General features: G+C 34.0%; 1 non-coding gene across 1 annotated transcript; it reads left to right on the forward strand.

The window, feature by feature from the left end:
- Positions 1 to 6,622: 6,622 nt before the first annotated feature.
- On the forward strand, positions 6,623 to 6,711 carry Trnay-gua. Its single transcript is given in 2 exon segments — positions 6,623 to 6,659; positions 6,676 to 6,711. It is a non-coding gene; the product is annotated as a tRNA-Tyr (tRNA).
- The last annotated feature ends 619 nt before the right edge of the window (positions 6,712 to 7,330 follow it).

Below are 7,330 nucleotides of genomic sequence, written 5' to 3' on the forward strand. Positions count from 1 at the left end.
ACTCGTACACACATCCTTATTTCTCCCTTGAATTGCTGTCGATGTGGACCCTCAAACATGTTCTTCATTCTCTTGACGATTACTAGCCAATATTACGGACACAAACATGCCCCTTTTCCTTGACATTGCGAGCAAATGTTTTGGACACTCAAACATGTATTTCGTCTGTTTTGGGAAATTATTATTCAATAATATGGACACTCAAACATGTCTTCAAAAAATTAGTACACTGACAAATAGTAAAAATTTGTAAGCTTTTGAATAAATATATATATTATCAAAATTTCTATACAACAAAAACTTTATACAACTCCCTATCTTAATTACATAACTCCTTAAGATGTTAGTACCATTTATCAAAGTAATCATTGTGAACACTGGTAAATCTAGTACTAATGGTAGTTGTTTCAATGATAAGGATTTCAATGCAATCATTGGGGTAACACTGATAAATCGACTACATATTATATGGTTGTTGAAGAATCTTTTCGGCGTTTTATCAATTATATTTTCAGATACGTACAAGGCATTGAATGTAAGTCAGTTCATAAATTTATCGTATTCGGTTTTTGTATAGTTGTTTCAAGATTTGAATATATACAGTGCGATATAAGTTTGCAATTTACAGTGTAGTATTCAAAAGAGCAGGTTCATTTACATACATTTTACAGAATACTTTTCGTGGATAAAACTATGTGGAGAAATATGCACATCCTAATATACAGAGTGTTTCAGGAAGAATCTGCCATACTGCACAGGATTATTCCTCTCATCAATATAATAAAAAAAGTTCATATAAACATGAGTCCTGAAATGTTTTATTGGCAACTTATACAGGGTTAAAGATCTCATCTGAATTTCAGCTCTCTCAGTAAAATTAACTGACAGTAAAATGTTTAGGGTGTTAATTTATAGATATTGATATTGTTTTAGTTAGATATGTTTTATGTAAAATAAGCTGAAAATCGTTTAAACAATCCCTACAAATTTTATTGAACATTTGTCTTTGTTTATAGGCAATTTTAAAGAATTTATTGTAGTCCAATCGCAAAGAATTGTATTTTAGAACCTTACCCCGATTTTATCCTAAACTATTGGCGATAGTGATCTGGGACGGGTTTAATACGACTTTTCAGCTCAATTTACATAAAACTTATCTAATTAACAAACTCAGTTAACGCCCTAAAAATTCCAGCGTGAGTTAATTTCACTGAGGGAGCTGAATTTTAGGTGAAATCTTTGACCATGTATTACTCGCCATCTAAGCGATTTCCGGACCATGTTTATGTGAACTCTTTTCTATTATTTTGATGAGAGGAATATTTCAGTATGGCAGATTCCTCATTAAATGCCTTTTATTTTTCCGGTCACAATATAAAATGTACATTTTTTGTTTTGCGAAAACTGTCTAATTCTGAAAAGTGCTGCTAATCTCGATATTTATGATTATTTCCTCCTATCAGTATAAGAAATGAAGTATTGTATTAAAACCCGTGTTTATCAAGGAAGCATGCCAGCCTGTGACTATCCTTGCTGTGGAGCTGTGAAGTGACAATATTAACAGCAGACTGCCAGTGTGGGCACGGCGCGGCCGGTGTAGTATTGATTCCTAGCACAACACTATGTGTAGGCCTACTGTACTGCACTGGGTCACCTCGCTCTTCACAGTTCAGCCTGTTTAGTTTAGTTAATCCGTATGTCATTGTTATCATATTATATAATCCACGATAAAATACGGATGTATTGTGGAATGGAAACATATTTTATTTTTAATAATTACTAATTACATTCACACATAATCCATGTGCATTCATGCACGTGTGGATTAAAAATGCTTCCTAATGACTGTACATTCATGTTTACAGCAGTTCTTATATCAGTCTTTATTATTTTTAGGGACAACATAACTGGTACACTTTTAAAATATGGAGGAAAGCAAACATCAAAAGTATTTAAAATAAAATAGTAGTTTTGACGTTTCACAACATTTACATAATAATCACAATTCACATAAATAAACACTCACTTCAATACATTATATTGGTATATTTTATGTTTACATTACATTTCAACTTAAAGAAATTATTTGTTTACGTACAAACTATTATTATGATGTGTGTAAATCATGAAAAAGCATGGCCTGGAATACAAATTGTATTAATTTTGTCGAGTAATCAATTTTATTAATGTTTATCGATTGTGTATGTCATTGTATAAGATTTAGCTGAGCGTTAGTGAAAATTTGTATGCTGGAAAATTAGTAAATAAACTGAGTACAATTGAATAACGTTTTAACATAAAAACAGAAGTAGCTATATATTTGAAATTTTGCATGTAGCCTTAAGTGCTACGTTTTCGACTATTAACCTAAAAGTGGTTGATTTCAGTCCCTTAACTAGTTTTCTGACTCAATTTAAGGAAAATACGATCTGATCAAAACGATTCGTTTTATATTTTAACCCTTTTGGTACCATCCGATTTCGGCCTCCACCTTCTCTGTGGTGACTGGCGTCAATTTCTTTCCCAAGGGAAAATTCTTCATTGATTTCAAGGAAAACCTGTTGCATTGAAAATTGGCCTCGACTCTTAGACTATATTAACTTTTTAACCAATGCGAATTCATTTATTACAACCCTCTAACACTTTTAACACTAAGATCTACTAAGTAATAATACTATTAATTGATGTTAATACTAAGTCATATCGAGCTAAATTTAAATTAGTACGTTTTACGCAATCTCATCGTTTCTTAGCACCTCTTAGATCTTCACTGGACCAAAAATTACACCCCTGTTTGAGCCACGGTTATAAAATACATTCTATATCACTTCCGTGGAAAACAAAAATTTTAGGACTAGTTTAATTAAGTATGCATACATTATCATGTATGGACGACGTGTAGAAAGAGAGATACATAGTTCTCTATCTCACTTGTAGGTGAGTCTAGAATTTTCTTCGCCAACACTGATTGTCAACTATTCCAAGTCAACATATTACTTGAAAACAAGAATCTCTTAAGAGTGCATCAAGCTGTAATGTAACAAGAGTGCAATACTACTTTTCCTACATTTCCCAAAGGTACACGGGAACACACGCGAACTTTGCTGGATTTTGTTATCCCGCACGTTGTGATTTATGGCTTAAGTGACATTTATCAATAAACACGTTTGGAACCCCAGTATTTCACTGACACCCCAGTACGCGGCGACGCTCCCCAGTTCACATGGGGAATTCGCGCTGCCTGTTTCATTTGTACAATTGAAGTGTAACTGTGACAAAGGCAGTTTCAGTAACAAGTTTAGCTTTCCCCTTCATTTATTAGGCACGAGGTGATTTATTTACCAGCGTGTTGATTCCGTCGCACTGCAGAAAGCCTAGTGTTCCCTTTAGTTCTCGGATTAACCCAGTGAATGGCACATGCACAATAACTTCGTGCCAATGTCGTTAATCTTTTTAGGAATTTGAACGTTTTACCTAATTCCAAGAAAATTTAATCTCTTAAGAGACGGGTTTAGTGAAATGACTTTGAGTTTTCCCCTTGCAATGTTCAGCAATTTTACTCCCTTATTTTTGATCGTTAGATCATGGGGGATGTTTCGTTTTAAAGATATACAGGTACATAATATGCATACGAAAATTCTTTTAGTATATAGCCTAATTTCTGAATATACAGGGTGTTCACGAAAATATGCAGAAACTATGGAGGCTTATTCTACATGTAAAAATAATTAAAAGATTTTAAATGAACATGGGTCCGGAAATGCTTCGTTAGCGAGTTAATGTTAGGGAAATATTTCGCCCGGATTTCAGCTCACCTTGTAAACGAGGTCTTTCCAAAATTCTGGTAAGGGGTGAATTCAATGAAATAGGTCCAAGAACTTAAGGTTAAAACCAGTATTAAATGCAAAACAATTGAGTGAAAAACACATCTTTTCATCTTTGGGCAACTATAACTTTGTTGTTTCACCAACAAATAGATCAAAGTTTTAATAAAACTTGTAGAACATTTTATTCCGAACAAAACTGTGTAAATAAAGTACACAAAAAGTGAATATATGCCTGATTAAATGAATTTTTATTTATAACAGTACAAAAGTAAAATTAACCACAAACCATTAATCGTTTTGTTGAATATATAATTGATAAAGAACAAGAAATATTCTTTCAGATTAACTCAGAAAAAATAGTAAATTTGTTTTAATGCATACTAATAATAAATCTCAAATGAGGTATCTCCTATAAGTCCACGGCTGAAAACAAGGGCATAAAATTGTATGAGCTTAATCATCGTTTGCACGGGGAAAACTCGAAATTATTTTGCTACAGCTGGCTCTTAAGGATTAAGTTGGAGGATTAATTATTTTTTTCTGCCGACCTCGAGAACAAGGACATTCCACGGGCCGACAATTGGGCCTGACAGGATTTCCAAATGAACAGCCCCAACAAAGCACGCAACAAAGGCAAGCATGTAGCGACCCCACAATAGCGTTCGATTTCAGTCAGATTCGATTGTAACAATGCGAACCGATCTTTCGTATCCCCCGGCCAGGGGTATTAACAATTAAAGTGGGCTTAAGCTACCGTTGTACAGGATTCTTCCGGCCCACTAGCCCTTGTAAGGGCTCTCATGGAAGGGCCGACCTCGCCGCGAGGGTGTGTTGTTTCCTATAGCGTGCAACCCCCGCCTGAGAAGTTCTGTTGTATATGTAAGAGAGGGTAACGATCGTACATGAACCGGGATAATCCAGTTTTGCAAGTCGTGCATTTGGGTAAGATGTAATTAATCATATTGTATGCATAATTTAATTTTGTATAATGTACTATCCTCCACTCTCATTAACATTTTGCTAGATGAATTTCTTTAGAAATAAAGGGAGATTTGTCTGCTTCATATATAACCATTTTTTTTTTTTTTATAATATCACCTCTTTTTTATATCATTTATAAAATTGAAGCAACGATTTTTCGAAGATACAGGACTGTGTTATATGACTCAACTTGGCCACCACCAAACAACCTATTTTAACTTCAGCGGTCAAAAATAGTGTTATTTGTTCACAGAAAATAGGTTGTTTGGTGGTGGCCCTTTTCCCCCAAAAGTAAAGTTGAGTCATATAATAAAAGTCCTGTAGCTTCTGAAAATTGTTGCTTCAATATTATATATGATATAAAAAAGATGTGATATTAAAACAAAAAAAGTTTATATACCCAGGTTTTCGCTTCCCTTGCCTGGAAAACGTCACAGTGGATTAACCTGGTGATTAAACAAGTGAGCCTTAGTTCTTCAGCGAGCCACGTTGTTAGATTTGCCCAAAATCGAATTTTCGCAGTTTGTCGTTCCTCGCCTTACAAACCGGACTGGATATCTTTAATTACGGGTAAGAGTTTAAGTTAGACAGTCAACTGGTTTCATCAATAACATAATATAAATATGTGAATGATGAGTTTAGCTCCAGTTCACCTTCCTTTTAGTGCTGCGTCTGAAAACTGACGCTGTCACAGATTTGACTCCTGGAATCTGGAGTCATTTTCGTTTGAAGAGATCCAAAAATAAGTCAACAACGAAGAAACTCAAAATGAACTATTTACATCGTTTCGACATCAGCGATACCAAAGCTACAAAATATAGTGTAATCTAGGTGAAGAGGTTTACTCATTACCTCATCAAGTGCACAGTTAAGTGCACTACGATGATTTACACATGATGAGAGAATCGCTGTGAAGCAACCCAATATTCCTTAGTATTCTACACATAATGTAGCTATGGTGGGAAGAATCTTGGATCTTTACCGACGAACATGACTCCACAATCCAAGAGTCAAGTCTGTGACGGCGTCAGATTTCTAGATTCTGCACTAAGAGGAAGGTGAACTGGAGATATACTCAACATAAATTCAACCCTTCCCACCATAGCTATGTTAACTATTATCTAAGAAATACACTATAATCCCCTACCTATGAGACATTACTTCTCAGTTTTAAAGTATTATGTACCGAAATTCTCTGCTGTTCAAAATGATATAATTACAAATCAAATCACATTACATCAACATTATAAATTTGAACATTAACACTGGATTTTCTGTTGGAGAAGCTTTTCAAATGTATTTCAAATATTAGGCTTTGTACTCGGTTGTAGAAATTTAAGTAGTTTAGGTTGAAAACTGATACAAACAATGAATATATTTAATTCTAGTGATTCATTATTGTTATTGATATTAGTAGATTTTTATTTTGTTTTATATTTTGGACAAAGAGTATTAACAGTAGACGCTATTTCATGTATGACACCCACAATTATGAATAAATCATTGATTGGTTGATTCAGGTCATTACTAAACAACTACATCATTAAGAGAAATTGACTTTATAATTATTTGACACCTATTTAACAATGTTTAGATAAAAAAACTTTGTGTGTTACTCGGAAGTTCAGTTTAAGCAAACAACAAAAAAGATATCGTGAAATGGTCCAACAGAAGAAGAGACTGTAGTGAGTGAGTCATCGCTTAGACGTTACAGATCATCTGACCAGCTGACCTTGTTTGTCGGAATTTGCCAGCCGCACCCATCGTTGTGGACCTGCTGCTGAATAGGTCTAAAGTCAACTTTCTTTAAGTATCCTCTGGTAGCTCAGTTGGTAGAGCGGTGGACTGTAGAGTCAAAAAGTTGGACATCCATAGGTCGCTGGTTCAAATCCGGCCCGGAGGAGCAATTTTTTGCTCAATATAGGGGAATTCCTTTAAATTTTATAATATCAATATAGCGTTTCCTTATTAATTTAAATATTTTATTACAATAAAAAGGGACGGTGAAAATTGTAAGTTATTCAAACTGCCCGTTGAATATTCACTGCTGCATTATATCAGTGTACTGTATATGACAGCTCGTATTTTGAAGGCATCGTTTGGTTACAAAGTATGAATGTATTCAATATATAAATTGTACTATCTAGAATAAGTGATTTATAAAGAAAAACGATGAAAATAAAATAGGAATATATTAGTAGTATCCATCTAATTACGATATACACCGACAGTACAGTATTATAATTTTAAATATTTATTATATTTGTATCGGTTTTTAACGTATATTAAGGCGCTTGTAAAATGCGCGCTTATAAAATGCGCCTATTTTATAATATTTTGGGCGCTGTATACAAACCAAATAGGTCATGGAACTTGGTGAAAAACTTTTGGTATATTGATATTATCCGGAAGCCACCCTGTCCCTATCTTCTACTTATTATAATGCGATATAAATTGGTTAGATTAGATTATCATGAATATGTTACTAGTAGTACTAAAGTTAAAGTTAACCTTTAAGAGCG

The sequence above is a fragment of the Homalodisca vitripennis genome, chromosome 5 (assembly GCF_021130785.1).
Source record: "Homalodisca vitripennis isolate AUS2020 chromosome 5, UT_GWSS_2.1, whole genome shotgun sequence".
Lineage (NCBI taxonomy): Eukaryota > Metazoa > Arthropoda > Insecta > Hemiptera > Cicadellidae > Homalodisca > Homalodisca vitripennis.